At 41.6% G+C, this 18,077-nt stretch overlaps 1 protein-coding gene across 1 annotated transcript in view; it reads right to left on the minus strand.

Moving 5' to 3' along the window:
• Window positions 1–17,511, minus strand: part of disp1 (dispatched homolog 1 (Drosophila)) — a 111,569-nt gene extending 94,058 nt beyond the window's left edge. Inside the window, exons 1-2 of the mRNA XM_074685116.1 lie at window positions 17,329–17,511; window positions 14,952–15,032 (exon numbers count right to left, since the gene is read on the minus strand). The gene's annotated coding sequence lies outside the window, so the exon portion shown is untranslated. The remainder of the gene's footprint in view (window positions 1–14,951; window positions 15,033–17,328) is intronic.
• Between the last annotated feature and the right edge of the window lie 566 nt (window positions 17,512–18,077).

An 18,077-nucleotide genomic window follows, 5' to 3' on the forward strand; every position in this document is an offset into this window, starting at 1 on the left:
CACACACACACACACACACACACACACACACACACACACACACACACACACACACACACACACACACACACACAGAAACACACACACACACAGAAACACACACACATACACACACACAGAAACACACACACACACACACACACACACACACACACACACACACACACACACACAGAAACACACACACACAGAAACACACACAGAAACACACACAGAAACACACACACACACACACACACACACACACACACATACACACACACACACACACACACACACACACACACACACACACACAGAAACACACACACACACAGAAACACACACACACACAGAAACACACACACACACACAGAAACACACACACACACACACACACACACACACACACACACACACACACACACACAAACCCAGAAACCAAGGATGGTTAAATCTCTATATCTGAATGGCTGTGATTTAAAACTTTCTTCCTCAGATGTTCTGTAATAAATCTTTGGCCACAGGGACAATGGTGGCTGAAGGTGAATGAGTTCTCAACATATCAATGAAAAACACAACAGGAGTGCAAAATAACATCCATCCTGGGCACATACACACAAAGCAAACACAGCAAAGATTCCATCTGGGGTTGATATTACCACAAACTCAGCACAAACCACAGCAGTCAGAAATTGGTGGATGATCAAAGACATTCCTGTGATTCTAATCTATTGTTGGGTCAGTCCACCTTAACCACATTCATCCTTTTCCCTTTGTGTGCCCCTTCCTTTCTGTAAAGGAAATTCTTTGTGGCAAAGTTCAGTTTTAAAGTCACATGGTCATATCTTACAATGATACACTACGACAACTCTATTGACCACACCACGTTTCTGTCAGAGGGGGAGGGGTAAAATAGTGGCACTAATGCACAACACCTGTTCCTCTTCAGCATCCGTCAGTATATCAAATATACAAACAGAGACAGCTGTGGTGCAGGCAGTGATATGGCAGAAAAAGAGGCTGGAGCGTTTCCTCCACACAGGGCCATGCTCAGACCACTACATGAGGTATCTTCAGGGACCAGAGCCTGTAGTGTTATGTCTACGCCTTTCATAGATACTTGTGTTTTTGTTTTTTTACAAATCTACAGCCAGGAAACCAAAGGGGCAGGGGCATACCAGGATGCCTGAACTCAATTTAAGGTCCACAAAGACTTTTAAGTAGGAGCTGATGTGATGGATGGGCTGCAAGATGATAGGAGTCCTGCCTCTGTCTGCTTTAAATCAAGTTTGTCAGGCAGGATCATTATCTATGTGCCAGAGACGTTTGGATACGATTAAAGAATCTATCAATCTCTTTGTTCATGTAGAAGTTTTCTGAATGATGTCAACTGAGCTCTCTATATATATTATCTGTCTGCACCTTCACACCAGGACAGCCAGCTCCTCATGTCTGAGAAAGCAGTCAAACTCAAATCTGAAGAGGCCAAACACAGATTAGACCTTCATGCTACATGATACCAGCTCTTCAAAAAACAAAGTGATGTTCAAAATGTGATTGCCATCGATTAAGTAAGTATCAAGAACTTGCTGCTAGTGCTGACAGAGGGCAGAAAGAGAACGACTAAAGACACAGGGCCTCATCATCTGAAGCTATTTCCTTTGATTCTTAAGGTCCTCTTAGTTATAAAGCTTGTGCTCGCCGTTTCGTGAGTAACATAGTTACGCCCCTTAGACGTCCTCAAAAGAGCATAAGACGGCAGTGCCACACACGTTACACAAGAGGAAGCATGCAGGAATATGCAAAGTACCATACTGTTCTGAATATAAGATGATGGGAAATATCAGCCAGCCTTATTTTATTTTCAGGCACCAGGCTTTGAGCAGCTGTCTCTCTCAACCCAATAACTCAGAGAGGAGGAGGAGGAGGGTGCTTAAAAAAGTTCCCTTTTCTACCTTTTTGTGGTGGTTGCAACATTATTTTTCCTGACTCTCTTTCTGCTATACAGAGTGTGCTCATATCTGTGTGGGTGCTCACGTGTTTGTGTCTGTGTATGCATTGGAGTGAAACACTGCCAGGTGCAATATTGTAGAGACATAAAAGACAGAAATTTTCCCCAAAACCTGTCTTGGTAAAGGTGGCCGTCTTAAATCTAGGATTGTCTTATATTTGGATCAATACGGTAAGTAAAACACTGATGACCAGCTGATTTATTTTTTCAGATATATTTTATAATTTAGGTAGTTGAAGAACTAATCACACAAAGAAATGAACTTTACTCTCTGACACCAGATTCCTAGTCAATACATTCAACATGTTATACATCTCCTAATGGACCGAAAGCAATATGGAAAAAAAATAGTGCTAGCTTGATTGATTTATACGCTAGAAGTTTTCATGTATTGATATAACTTTGGTTTTAAACCAGAATTTCAACTTTTATCACAGAAACAGTTTGTCTCTGTTACTCAGAACTCTAAATGTTTTAATATTAACAGACAAATGTTTCCAACAGGAAAATGAAATACAGCTTACATGCAGGCGATGGCTCATATTATTGCTATCACTATTTCAAGACACTAGATTGCCAACTTCAGTCAATAAGGTAAAACAAAAACGATGTCAGGTGATGTGTGATTTTTTACTTATTCTTATTTAATTATGTACAGAGATATCCGGATGCAGTGACTAATTTCAAACTGTTTTAGTCGTAAACTCCTTCTGTCACTTCCTTCTGACAGTGGAGGGGGTCTCAGAGTGGAGCCTCCAAGAGAGTGGGCTTAAAGTGGAGGTCTGCAGCTTGACCCCTCTCCTTAACTCTGCTTTTCGTAAAATAATTTAAACAGGTATTTGATGATCCTGCCATGTTTCTGAGCCTTTATCTGGGTAGTGAGGTTACAACCAAGACATGTCCGGTCTTGCATGCGTAGATTCCATTTGTTTTAGCTTATAGAGCAGTGGTTCTCTAAGTGCAGTCCCAGGACCCCAGGGGTCCGTAAAATAATTGAAAAACTATTGTAACAGTGTGCTATATCATTTAAAAATTGTACCAACAAACTGGTGTATCTGGCATCAATAAAATTAGCTCTTTTTTCAGAAATTTTCACAAAATTAAGTTCAATACCATGAGATCAATTCCAACATTTTCTCAAAGTTTACAAAATGATTTACTTGGAAAGTATAAATGTAGTACAATTCTATGGTGGCAAAGTACTACACAGTGCCTAAAAATCATGCTAATCAATTGTACAATGATCAAGTAGTAGTAAATCAAATATGACCCTTTGTGGAAAATGTTTGTGCCACTGAAAAACGAGGAGATGAAATTAGCTACGGAGGATTTGGCAGCTCAGGTCTGCTCTCTGAATCTCCTTCAGCTGTCTCCTGTGTGAACGTCTGAGTGCTCTGTAAAGGAAGGAGAAGGTTAGCTGATAAGTGTCACAGTGATGGTTTGAAAGTTAAAATAATATTTCTTCTGAGAAGTCAAGCAGGGAAACTTGACCCAAAACTGTTCTAGTTGAAGTATCCATCCATCCATCCATTTTCTAAACCGCTTATCCTGTTTAGGGTGGCAGGTGGCTGGAGCCTATCCCAGCAATCGATTGGGCGAGAGGCAGGGTACACCCTGGACTGGTCGCCAGTCAATGGGCTGACACATAGACAGACAACCATGCACACACACACTCACACCTAGGGACAATTTGGTGTGACCAATTAACGTGGTAAGCATGTTTTTGGACTGTGGGAGGAAGCCGGAGTACCTGGAGAGAACCCATGCATGCACGTGGAGAACATGCAAACTCCACACAGAAAGACCCACAGGCCGAGGTGGGGATTTGAACCGGTGACCTTCTTGCTGTGAGGCTGCAGCGCTAACCGAAGTTGCCGTAGTTGAAGTATCAGACAATAAATTCAAAATTTTATTTTGGAAAAATAAATAAATGGAAGCTTTGTTTATTTGTTTTCATTGTTTTTTAAGTATGCTGGTTACTAAATAGCAACAGAAAAACCTAAGATCATTTATATAAAATGTTTGAGATGTAAAAATATAATAACTCAGTCACTAGACTTAATACTGTTCACATGATGAGTTGTACAGAAAGGTCCAACATTTATCATCTTATGTTTTTCAGTTCTTCACAATAAAACGCCTTTCTGAAAGGTTCCCTCTCCTCTGAAATAAGCCACTCATAGAATGTTTTCACCCATGAAGGCAAAGTTTTATATTCAGGGAAATGAAGACCTACTTTCAGCAGACAGACCAAAACCAATCCAGACCAGCTTATCAGAGTGCAGATAAAAACTGAGATGAGTGATAGATGGCCAATGGGCTGACCTTCTACGGCAACGTTCAGCTCTTTGATTGCTCAGAGCTCTGTGACTGCACAGCATTCACACACATTCACAGACTGAAAGCAGAAGCTAACCAGGTTTAATCTGATCTTCATCCACTGAGCCACACAAGCAGTTTGAGGTTCAGAATCTCACCCAAAGCCTGCATAAAAACAAAAAGTATGTGACTGATACTTCAGGCAGTAAATAGGGCCACAGGAAACAGCCACATTCAGATAACACAACTGATGCTCATGATGAAAGTATGTTTGTTTACTGTGGCTGTGAAATGCAAAAATACAATGGACAAGTTTTCCCCAAAGATGAGCACATCTACTGAGCGACGCACTGAAACCAACCCCACAGCAGCAAAAGGCTGCATCATCAACGCAACACAACAACCCCTGGATTCAGGCTCGGGCATTCTGCTGCACGATGGCACAAAGATTTCATCCAGACTGATTCAGAAACAGCAAAACCCACCTCATTCCTGCCAGAATGAAGATGGTCTGCAGATTGCCCAAAGAGGACAGGGAGAGTCAGCGTCTTGGGCCAGCTGTGCAGGGATGGAGTCACAGAAAGGAATAATCAGTTTTACTGATCTGTGGTTGCAGTCCCAATGCAAACCCTTTCAAAACTCTGCTTGGACATATTTAGAGTGTTTTTTTAATCATACCGTTATTATGATCTTTATTTTCATTACTGTGTGTGGCTGACAGCTCTTTAGCTGCACAGGGTTACAGGTTTTAAAGAGGGAGTGGGTGTGGCCTAGCAGAGGTGAGTGGATCATACAAACCTGTCAGGAAACAACAGAGCTAAAGTAAAAAAGCAATTCAAGAAGAAGAGTTGAGAATCAAATAAATAGATAAATAAAATATCAAGTCACAAAAAGAAGTAAAACAGCCATTTTTTAAAATCAACTGGGAAAAGTTTGCAGTTAATATGCATACATGTTGGGATCTTGCAGAGCTGGGTTCAAGGATCTTCCCATACACACTTTTTAAATTAAAAGTTTAAAATGAGATAGAGTAATAGTAAAGTAATTCTGTGTATCTAATGTGTTTGTTTGCACCAATTTTTTGTTTAATTTTATATTTTTCTTTTACCAAGATAAGCAATAGACTAAAGCTATGAGTGCACATTAGTAACCAGGACTGGTTGTTTGGGGTTATTGGTTGAATTTTGTTGTTCATGTGCTTGAAAAAGATGCACAAGAGGGGTCGCTTACAAAAGCAGAGCATTTAATGCTATCATTTACACATCAGCATCATTTCAGTCTACCAAACCTCAGTGTCACCTGGTTCTGCCTCTAATGCCACTGTTACTAAGAGACAACAAAGGAAACTATGCTGTTGATGTTAGATAATGCTGATAGGGAGGAAATGAACGCTAACATACAACACAAACTGACTTTACACATGTCTCTAAGTCTTTGGGGTTGTCTTCAACAAAGGCCGTAAACATGGGTTTTGTTGATGTCTTAGTTAAGACTGGAAACAGGCACAGATGCTTTAAATGTTTTATAACTCGTGGGGCCAACAGGAGGTTTTTAAAGTAAAGGTTTTGGGTTGAGAAACTGCCTCAATTTGAACATTTCCATGATGAAAGATTGAGGTTTGCAAATGTGAACAAGCACAAGGTTTAAGAGGAAACATTCCTTTACATCACACCCCCTGTGACATCATCAGCTCTGTCTCAGGTGGGTGTTTAGACTATCAGGTCATTTGTTTCAGAGAAACACTGTGAGGGGAACCACAGAGAGGTGTACAAGTCAAACAGACACACAAAAGAAGAAGAAGAAGATGCAGCATTCAGGAAGACCTTTTAAGCTCCACAGGGTCCCCATCCAGCATGGAGAGCTGGAGAGACTGCGCAGTCAGGTGAGTCAGCTCACTGAGCAGCTGGAGGGGGAGAGGTCTGCCTGGCAGAGGAAGGAGAAAAATCTCCAGGATGCCTATGAGGAGCTGCAGGTGACCCACCATGCTACCACCTTGAGGGTCACTGCAGAGATCCAAAAGGAGGCCCAGAGGAACAGGATCCTCCAAGAGGAGCTGAGGCGAATGTCAGCTTTAAGCTCCAGATATGAGACTGACCTCCAGGCTTCCAAACTCCACATGGAGGCTCTACAGCATGAGCTGCAACAACACCAGCAGGCTCCCGCTGGGCAGGCAGCGCTGGAGAGGATGGAGCAGTGTTACCAGGAGCTGTGTGACAGACACTGAGCTGAAGTCCAGACCCTAAAACAGCAGGCAGAGACTCAGCAGCAGGAGCTCCTGAACAAAGCCCAGGAGAAGGAGACAGACTACCTCCTGGAGATCTGGAGACAGAAAAGTGACCTCAGTGAACAGAAGGAGAAGATCCCAGAGCTGTTCACCGCCCTCCAGCAGAGCCACACTGGGCTGGAGCAGCTGAGGAGTCAGAGCGCACATCTGCTGGTTCAAAACACCGAGCTGACCACAGTGGTGCAGGCCAAATGGAGAGTCCAGAAGAAGAAAAAAGCGTGCAAAGCATCAGTCATGCTGCATGCTGAGGAGGAAACACCTGGACCTTCAGGACTAGTGCAACAGAGGCTGAGGCAAGGTGAGGCCACACTCCGTTTCTGAAGCACATGACTTCATTTTTGGTTCATATCCCACCGTGGTGCTGCTGTCAATTGAAGCTTTCTTGGACTACTGATTAGATTCATCTTGTCTTCTGAGTAATCTTAACTCTTCTAGTGTTCTTTTTAAAGACAAAAAGACAAATTTGTCTTTAAAAAGAACTCTAGAAGAGTTAAAACTTTCTTGGACTATTGGATGACTGACCTGTCTGTCTGTTTTGCAGAGGCTGCCAGAGATAACACAACCTCCTTCAGTCTGAACCAAACTCCATGTTGGATTGACGCCTCTCCTCTGTCTACACGCCCCAAAACTGGACTCAGTGTCTACCGTGGGGCGGTTTATTGACCACGGGAGGTTAGGCTGGTGTCAGCGGTTAACGGTGTCACGCCGGACACAGCCAAAGACGTGCAGGACAGGTTGACTGCTCTGAAGTGTCTCCAAATCACCATTATATTCCGGTGTGCTGAAGCACTGCGGAGTATAATGGTTTGTTTACTGACATGGAAGAGTTAACCACTAAAAACCACATTTTTAAACTAAATATCATTTTGACGGATGGTTAACAGCTTCCAGGTTTGTGAAATAGCAGTGAGTGGACAGAAGAGATCAGCAGGTGTACAGATACTAGGTGGACAGACGTTTTCCAGCGTGTACCCAGAGAGCAATTTAAACACACAACTGTCACTCCATGATCATGACTGCATTATCCGTGGACACTACCAGACTGTGACAGACCAGGACGTTAACATGTGTCAATAAATCAGAAACCCTCCCAGACCAAAACAAGCACACAGACTTCTGAGTCTGAGACTGGGTTCATAATAAAAGAACCAGAAACTACGTCCAGACAACTGCACCAGATCATATTAGTAATGGTTGAGTATTTCAGAGTTAACAGACTGGTTCATCATTTCATACTTTGGTCATAAAATCTGTCTCTGTTAATCGTAATTTATAGGTTCACTCATTATCTACGGTCTATACTGAGTTCATGTTTGGTCAGAACCTCGGCCCCGAACCAACTTTTTCAGTAAATAAGCAAAGTCTAATCTAGATTAGAGTACCAGCAGTTAATATTGCTTGTTTGTGGTCAAACCTTGTTAATCACTGATACTGTCAGCTGAGTCACCAGTTAGCACTGTCCCTATTAACTCCAAAACAAGTTGCTCTGTGACCGTCCAAACTTGATAGACGTTGCCTCTGTTGTATAGTATCGTTTGTAAAAACTGAGCACAGAATAACCGCACATTTTGATTCTGCAGTCAAGATGTGTGCACAGCTTTATGATGATGTAGACTGGTAATCCCTCTATGACAACATAAACATAACTTCACCAGTTCACTAATTACACCATGAAAGAGACACAGGTGCAGATTACATCATAATTCAGGGGAACCTCCTAGAAAACCCCATCAAACAAACAGGACTGTGCATGTCCACCACTCATTAGCAGCAATAAACCTGGTGAGTGGTGATTGTGTGACTGAGAGAAGATCAAGAAAAACATTTTTTAGCTAGAGGAATGGAGATTTTATTACAAAAATACACAAACAGCTGTTATCAGCAGTGTTGGGAATAACTTTTTTTTTTTTTTTAGACAACTTTATTTATCCCAGTGGGCAATTCTGATTTTGCAGTCCACCTTGGCTACACATACATCCACAAACAGCGAGACAACAATGAACAAAAATATAAATAAAGTCAGTACATTACAGAGAGCACATCAATACACAGCAGCCTTCAACAGACCCTTCCCGTAGCCAGGGTCAAGCAGATTACAGCACACATGAGCAATTTGTGGCAGGTAAAAGAGAACATGGAGATACCCAACAGTGCATTTAAGATCCCACACAGTACAACAACGAGAAACAAACAAACAAACAAGTACCAGCATGACATTCTATCCTATCAGACTGCCATCAAGGTTAAGCAGTCTGATGGCGGATGGAATGAAAGACATAGGCTGTGTCCGAAATGGCATACTAACATACTACATACTACATGGTCGTTGTGTATATACTGTATACTACATACTATAAGTATGATTAGAGTGCCAACCGTTTACACTGAAGTATACTACTCGGTTTCCCATGATGCATTTCAAAACCTCCGACAACAAAAATTGGAAGCACACGTAAGTCTATGGAAGCACACCAGGCTATCAAATATCTCTGTTGATTCACCATATTTGAAAGTTTTAAGAACATTTAAGGCGAGAAAGTCATCACGTAGAAAACCAAAATGTGGTCATTTGGGCCACAAAACGCACGGATACAAATTTAATTTCGACATTTCGGACATTCTGTTAAGAGCGCCAATATGCTATCCAAGAAACTTCCGGTCCGCTCCAAAACAAGAGCCCAATTTACAAAAGCGTTAAAGAACTTAAAGGAGATAAACGGGTGCTTTTATTTTGAAAACGGGATAGTGGATGATTTTTAGCTAACACCGGTCTCAAGATGGATTCATCACTCTTCAAAAAATTAAAAAATGTTTACTGCTCGCAGACACCGAAGACGATCCGTCCGTCGCCTCAGGCACTTTATTTCTTTGTCCTTACGTTTAGGTTTCCCTGTAGAGCTAAGTCCACTTTAGTTGCTTCTCATCTTGTCATCTCATTCTGTATTTACGTTTATAAATACGGGGCTCGCAATGCATTATGGGGCGTGTCAGTACGACTAGTATGCCCACCTCCCATACTTACAATTTTTACCGATATAGTATACATCCAGGTATTTCTCGCGCACACAATCTTTTCATACTATTAAATGTGAACGCACTACGTACTATTTTTGACGTCATACTTAGTATGAGTAGTACGTTAGTATGCCATTTCGGACACAGCCTTAGAGTATCGCTTTGTTCGCCTACTGGGGGCTATAAAGCGTCGACCTGAGGGCATTAGGGTAAACTCTGGATACAAGATGTGGTCATGATGGGAAACAATTCCTTTTGCCTTTCTGACCACCTGTCTCTTCCATAAAGAACACAGATCTCTCTGCTGGACTACTATTATTTTGGAGCAGGTTTTAACAATGCTGTACTGTCTTTGACAGACAAAACCATCAAAACCAACAGATAAAAGAAAATGTCAAAAAACTTTCAATAAAGGATTTGTAAAAGATACTCAGCATTTTGTCACAGACATTAAAAGACTTCAACTTCCTCAGTAAGTGGATTCTTTGTTGACATCGACAAGCAATGCTCTCAGTGTTAATGCTGAACTTCAGCTGGCAGTCAAACATAGTACCTAAATACTTATAAGATTCAACGATCTCCACATCATTTCCGTGAATGGAGCTGGCTTTAGGATCAACACACTTCCTTCTAAAGTCAACAATAAGCTCCTTTGTTTTTGACACATTTCAGTCAATGAACCTGTCATCACACCAGTCAATAAAAGCTGGAAGGGCACCACCATGGTTGGACTCTGAATCTTGGAGAAGGGATAACAGCACCGTGTCATCAGAGAATTTGACCAGGTAGCTTCCTTCTTTACAAGATCTGCAGCTGTCTGTGTATAGAATAAAAAGAAGTGGTGACAGAACACAGCCCTGAGGAGAGCCTGTGTTAGACACAAGAACATCAGACATGACTCCATTAACAAAGACCTGCTGTTTCCTGTCAGTTCAAAAGTTTAAAATTAACAATAAGAACTGATCAGGCAGTTTAAAAGAAGAAGAAAGGCGCTCAATTAGAATGTGGGGTTGCATCTTATTAAAAGCTGAGGAGAAGTCAGCAAATAGAAGCCTCGCATGTGCTTTGAGGTGTCAGAACTAAGGGCCTTACTAACACCATTGCTTTTTCCAGTAATCCAATTAATAACTGTTTCAAATGTTATAACACTGTTACTGTTGCCCAGAGTGAGATGAGGTGAGTTACTATCTATCTGACCTGGATCACTCAGACAGACACAGGACAGGAGCTGCAGATTTAATCTGAGCGAGTGCTGAGTGCTCTGTGGGTTCAAACTGGAGTTTTCAGGATGGGAGCCGGCCTACAGGCTCTACATTAAAGGGAACATATCGTGCTGATCCGTGATTTAATACTTACATGAGATTTGACGCCTCTGAAAATAGGTCATTGCCATTTGGCCGCAAGATTTTTTTTCGACCTTCGTGACGACACAAGGATCCTCTCTTTTTATTGGAGTAATCTGATAAAGCAGATCCTCCTCTGTGATGTCAGTTAGTCACACAACCGCCACCGAGGGATACACCCACCAAGAGCCGAGTATAAACTCACCACACTGAAGGGTACTGAGATGATCTGTGTCCAGGTGGATTTTCTTCCTCCTGAGCTGCAGAACCGTCCAGGTCTGACTCGGGGTCCAATACAAAAGGACGTATCCTACACTCTCCCATTTTATTAAGCCGTGTTTCCACCAAGCAGTCTGGGTCGGTTTGTCTTGGTACGGTGCGCTTTTAGCGGCGTTTCCACAGACTCATCCCGGGACGGATCCCTAAAAACCGAGACAAGCCGACCTACTTTTTTGGGACCCTTCCGTATGGGTGCCAGACTGAACCGATCCGCTCTCGGGAGGTGGAGCAACACACTGCAGACCGTTGATTGGTCAAAAGAATCGTCACTCACTCCGACAGCAGCTGCATTTCTCCTTGCGACACACAGACTTCTCTGAAACGAAGCTTGATTGCACTTTGTAACAGAGAGTTACATGAAAATCACAGAGAGGACGAAATGCTGCATGTCTTCCATCTGTGCTCTTTGTTTACTGTGTCGCATTTTCTTCTTTGTTGGATTTAGTAGCGCGGTAAGCTGCTATGGCGTCGCGCTATTGTTTACTAGCTGCGGCTTCCAGCATCCGGCTTACACCCCGCCCACCACGAGAGGGCACAGTCTGCTATGGAAACGCAAACAGGATCAGACTTAACTGTCCCAAACCGTCCCAAACCGTAGTGAACCGACCCGGACTGCTTGGTGGAAACGCAGCTTTAGTGCTATCAATGCCATACGGTGAAGTTTTGGCAAACAGCAAACTCGCTCGGTCTGCTCCATTCAATGTGGCAATTTTGTAAATACTGTCATGCCCCCATACTGCCCCCTGGCTCTACCCCCTCCGCCCCTCTGATAGAACTGACCAATCAGAGCACAAAGGGCTGTGACGTTGCAAGGTTACTGGAGGTCATTCTCCAAACGGAGCGTTTCAACGAGATCTTCAGAATGGCCTAAAATGAGGATATTGAGAAGGCTATTGTGGGGCAATGAAGGAACTTAATGACTTGTACTGAGGGCAGAAATGCTTTACAGGCATCCTAGTCTGGCATAGTGAAAAGGAGAAACAAGCAGGATATGTTCCCTTTAACCTCATTTTCAGGATGGAAGTAAACAGACACCACTTCAACGTCAGAGATGGAAAAGACAAGAACAGACATAAACGTCATGTCCCAGAGCGAAACCTGCTCAAAATCTGAATTCTCCAGCAAAATTAAAGGTTTTTCAAAACAGTAATGCAATAATTGCTTTTCCTGGTAACTAATTACATTTATAAAAGAGTAATTCAGTTACTGATACAATTACATTTTTGGGAAAGTAACAAGTAACTATAACTAATTACTTTTTGTAGAATTTTGCTCACCACTAGTTATCAGTGAGTCAATCAGGTACCAGAGCGAGTAGAGACATAACGGACTGAGGACACAATGAGAATCGACCGAAGTGGAAAGACTTCAAAGAGCTAAAGGAATATGGCTCTGTGTCACAAAGAAAGATCCTATGACTGCACAGATTTATCTGGGAATCAGTGGGTGAGCCTTGGCTCCATCCTTGATTGCATTTTCCCTTCAAACTGCATAAACAGAACCGAGATAACAGCTGTGGGAACTGGCTCTGTTTTACAGATTACAGAGGAGCTACAGTCAAAATGCTAATGGTGCAACAGCTTCTGGACTCTTTCCTGGGATAACAACAGGGCTGATTTTGTCCCAGTGAACGTTTCTAGCAGGAAAAAATTCAAGGAAAAGACTTTGTGTTGTAAATGCAGACACTACTCAAACAGATTTATTTTTTCTTTGGAGAATTAAAAATTAAGAAATTAATCAAATTGAAACCAGCAATGCAATGTAACAGAAAGCAACTTTCAAATTGCAATGGCTGGAATTAAAAAAAGTCATACACAGAAATGGGGGGAATGAAGTAACTTGTACTCACTCTTCCTTAAAACCATCAAAAGTCAATCACCAGGGTTTTTTTTTTTTCTGGTAAAGCCCCTGTGAGCTACAGAGATCCATACCCTCTTCACTTCATTTTGTATGGTTTGTTAATCTGACTGACAACTGAAGCTCAGTAAAACTTCACAGTGTTCCTTTTTCTTTTCCAATGAAAAAGTGCAGGGAAGACTTGTTTAGATGCTGACAGTGGTCTTCCTCATGTTGGGCATACTACTGAATTATCTACTTCTCCTGTTCAGGGTCGCAGGTGGCTGGAGCCTATCCCAGCTGTCACTGGGCGAGAGGGGGGGGTACACTCTGGACTGGTTGCCAGCCAATCACAGGGCTGACGTGTGTTTCCTTTTTCTTTGTGTTACCGCTCAGCTTGAAGGGAGTATGTAGCTCCAATCATATGCATGTTCAACTCGTAGGGGGCCTCGTGTGCAACTTTGTGGGGAGGTGTGTGTGTTGTTAACATGACGAGCAGAGCAGACAGAGTCAGAGGGTGTACCTGTGGCGTTGAGTTGTTCTGCTGTCTTGGAGCTCTTTAGATTCAGTGTGAGCTCTGATGACGGCGGTAAGAAAGAGGAGGATAAAACCACGACTGAGAGCTGCCAACGTAGAGACTTTGTCGCTACATTTAATGACTTTCAGACCCCCCTGGAGAGTTTTTTAAAGGCAACAACTCTTGTGACTTTTCTGGAGTTTGGAGAATCTGAGGTTAAAGTGTGTTTTGATCTCCTCAATGGTCAGCGTGTGTGAGCCCCTCCCCTATCCAAACACAGACAGACGGTCCTGCTCACGCCCAGCAGTCTCCCCCTGCTGCTCTGAGCAGACAACTGCATTCACATGAATCACCAAGTGTGTGTCTTATTATGGTCACTTCTGCTGGTCCCCAGCCCAGATAAAGGAGGAGGGATGATATTTGGACATAAAAACCAAGAATGGACAGAAGAAAGTTGATTTGTAGTTATTAACATATTTATGATGTTGTGTTTTTCCTGCTTTCTGTCTCTCCACCTCATTTCTCTCTCCTACAGAGTCCATGACAATTACATACAAATGGATTATTCTGCTAATTAGACAGCAGCGTCATTTAGTGGCTTTTAGTGCCTTCTGGGACAGCCAATAGAGACTGTTCTTACTGAGGAGCTGGCATGTTGAAACTAGCAATGTTTCCCTCAGCTTGAATGATGTTTGAAATGAGAAACAGCCTCATTCTTTCAGCTTTTTCAGGACTAGACATGACAGAATGGATTAAAATAATCTGTTAACAGTGGATTATTAGGGTATATGGTAATCTGGGGTGTTAAAAACAACAATGTACACTGAACCAAAAACCGTGACCAGGAAACCGTGATAAGAACTGCACCGAGGATTTTGTAAACTGCTCCATCCCTATTTAGTCCTGCACACTGGCAAATAAAGGCATTTTGAAGAAATAAATAAAAAGGTCTAAGACATTAAAAATATTTAATGAAATATATATTCTTAAAATCATTATTGCCATATCCCCTCCCTCTGAAAGATATGGCTAAATTGTGTGGATCGCAAGTCCACAAACACTTTTTTTTTATCCAGGGGAGCCTGTTTGACGCATGTGCTTTTGGCAGAGTTGGTGTTAAGGCTCAGCAAGAACAACACTGCCCCCTACTGTTCATTGATAGACCCCAATGAACTGTGAGAATGAAACTGAGAACTGAAAAAATGAGGTGAGCTTCAGGAATGACAAAAAAAATCAACACAAATTTACAAAACACAGCAGCAAAAATCACATGGCTGAAGAAGACTTGTCTGTTAGTAGTGCTGCATGTAGATGAATGATTGAGATTAGGGTTTGGGTTTGAGGGAAGTAGTTTCAGACGCTTACTGGTATATTTTCAGATGAGCTCTGTTAGTTTTCTTCTTTTTGACAGCAGTGTGCTGGTCTCCCCGTGCAGCATCCAGGAAACTGTAATAAAAAGGAAATCAGAATCACAAATTGAGCTGTGTGTCCCAGCAGAGGACACAACACTATATCACTTAACAGTTAAACATCAGGAACTTTGCATGGCTTATTCTTCTAAACGCATAACATTCGGTCACCTGGACTTTTGCCTAATGTTTGTTGTTGTGGACAACAACAGTAAACATCTGGAGTTTATAAATGTAATGAATTCACACAAAAACCTGTCAAGGTGAAAGCAGTATCAAGTTTTAAACATAGGCTTCTCTTTGGCACAAACTTAAAACACGAAACATGAAATACAAGCAGCACGCCATAAATCAGTGTACTGTTAAGGTTGGTAGTGTTCTGATTGTAATCCAAACAAGTCACAAATAAAGTTGTAAAAACCAGAGCACTATCACTCACAGTGTAACCCCTTCATCACCACGCTGGTTTCCTTCTCTGTATCTAACCAACGACTTACAGCCTCCTCTGACATGTTTGACTTCAGAACAGTTATTTGGCTTAAGCTGCTGGTCACGTTCAAGTGCTGCTAAGAAGCTAAATGAAGAGGATTAGTTAGAACACTACTAACCCTCACCAATGGCACAGAGCATATGCAGGTTTTTTTCCCTTCAAAAAAAATCCCAGACCAACCTTGCTGCTCATGATCCAGGTGTAGAGGTGTGATAAAAAATACTGGTTTGTGATATATTGCAATACCTTGCCCTCTGATACAATATTGATATTTCAACTGAATATCAATGTTTTTGTGAAAATAAAAAATTATATTTTGGCCAAGTTGGAAGTTAAATACGACTTAACTTTTTTTCGCAATATCATATCTTTTAAACAGCAAAAGCTGAAATCTTATCAAGTGTTTTTGTCTTATTTTAAGTTAAAAATGTCTTATTACACTTGATATGAGCCACATTCAACTAATCAGTCCAGAAAAATGTCTTGTTTCAAGTTATTTAAAGACAAATTGAGGTCTGAATTCCTTCTAACAAGTAAAAAAAAATCTGCCAATGTAACAAGAAAAAATAGCTTGAAAACTTGCTTGAAACTAGAATAATGTCTTAAGTAACTTTTCTCTTGTTCCATTGCCAGATTTTTGATAAATTGACATTTATCAGTTTCACCAACTGACCACGTCTTACACTGAATAATTTCTTTGCAACATTAGTTAAATGTCACAGTAGTTTAAGTGACAAACTCAATGCACTTTATGTTTTCAAGTTAAGTGTGTGTATGAAACACTGCATTTGACTTTCAGTATTCTAAAAACAGTAAAATAGAAAAGTTGTTTTTGATCAAATAGTTCTGACTCCTTTCAGTTTTTACTTATATTTACATCATCTCCTTTTGCCTTGGTTAATTGTGGAGGATATCGCAACAAAGCACCATTTTGTGATACCGTGATACACCGTGAGACTGTAGTATCGTGACCCAAGTATCGGGATGTGTATAGCATCATGAAGTTCTTGTCAACACTCACCCCTCCCGGTCAGTGTTACAAGTTTTGATGCGATACAAACGCGTGTGATGGCATTAACATGACTGAATTGGTCTGTTTTCACCTTAAACAAACAATGTAACGTGGTGGTAGATGGTAATGTAGGCAGCTCTCCTGGGGCAGGTAACTGGATGGCAATAAAGGCGTTGAGCAACTTCTTATCAGAACAGTGACCTGAACTAACCGTAACTTAAAGCAGCAGAGATGATCAGGAACCAGACAGCCAAAACCACAGACGAGGGGCAGCTGAGAAGTTTCAAACTTTTGCTCTGAATCACACACTCTGACGGAGCTATGAGAGGGTGTCTCAGACATTACAGCCAGCTAATATTTACATTATTTACAATGTTTCCTGTTAATAGTTTTACTCAGAAGTTAAACGGATTAGATAAACGATATATTGTCAGATGAATGTGGTTCACAGATTGAACTCTTGAGTTTTACTCCTGGTTCACCTCTGTGTGTTTACTATAGGGTCGAGTTATCATTATAGCTTCGGCCTTAACGTAAAGCCACATCACACTATCAACCGAGCTAGCGATAACCTTTGATACCTCCTTCAGCTCCTCTGTTCTTACCCGAAAAACTCCACAGTCAGACACACGGATTCTTCCCCACAGGGCTTCAAACTTTATAATCTGCTCCGCATTCCCACAGAAACAAAGTAAGGCTGATGAGTGCTCTCTGTGCTAGCTAAGTTCGTGTTAGCCGACCGTTAGCCACTGCCAGCTAACGCCGCAGATCAAACAGCTGGTTTGTGCACTGATAGAAAGCGCTTTCTCTGGTCATAGAGTCTACACTCACATGGGTGCCCACCGGGCATGAAAGCAGAGACACGAGTGGGCGACACGTAGAGCGTCCCTGGTCCGTGACTTGTGTTGTCCTGGGTGCCGATGCGTCCACTCTTCCCTTCCAGGCATCAAACCATGTTTGGTGGGCAGCTGCGCACTGATGCTGCGTCCTGATCCACTCCGAGGGAGAACCTTTCCAAAGGTACAGCACGGCGCTGGTGAACAGGAAAAGTGATGAAAAGTTGTCAAGAATCAAACATCTGTGCTGGAGCTTTTGTGCTAGCGCTCATCAGCCAAACGAAACTGCGAAAATAACTCATAAAATGAAACAAAAATACCTGTTGCATGAAATATAGCTGGAAACATGTCGCTATTGTTAAATAAATCTGCATCAAACAATAACTGCAACCTTAGGACGAGGTTGAAGTAAACTAAAATTCATGAACAGACTAAAGTCTAAATGCAGAAGGTATCTTAAGCTATTTTGTGCCTGCCTTGGAAAACTTAAATACACCCAGTTATGTATCTTATGATCAAGTGTTAAATCTGATGAGTCAGCAACAGTATTTTGCGTAATATCTGAATTTGTCATGCAAAACATGACAAATAATAAAAAATAAATAAAAACAAAAATCTATTGTGTTTGAAACAAAACAGAAAAACACAAAAGAAATAAAAAAAAACTTTTTTTATTTTCTCTTTTATATTTGTGTTTACTTTTTAACTTCTGCATTTTGCTTTTTTATTTATTTTTTTTTTTTA

Source organism: Halichoeres trimaculatus, unplaced genomic scaffold, assembly GCF_033239565.1.
Source record: "Halichoeres trimaculatus isolate MK-OKI-2021-1 unplaced genomic scaffold, fHalTri1.1 fHalTri1_scaffold_13, whole genome shotgun sequence".
NCBI lineage: Eukaryota > Metazoa > Chordata > Actinopteri > Labriformes > Labridae > Halichoeres > Halichoeres trimaculatus.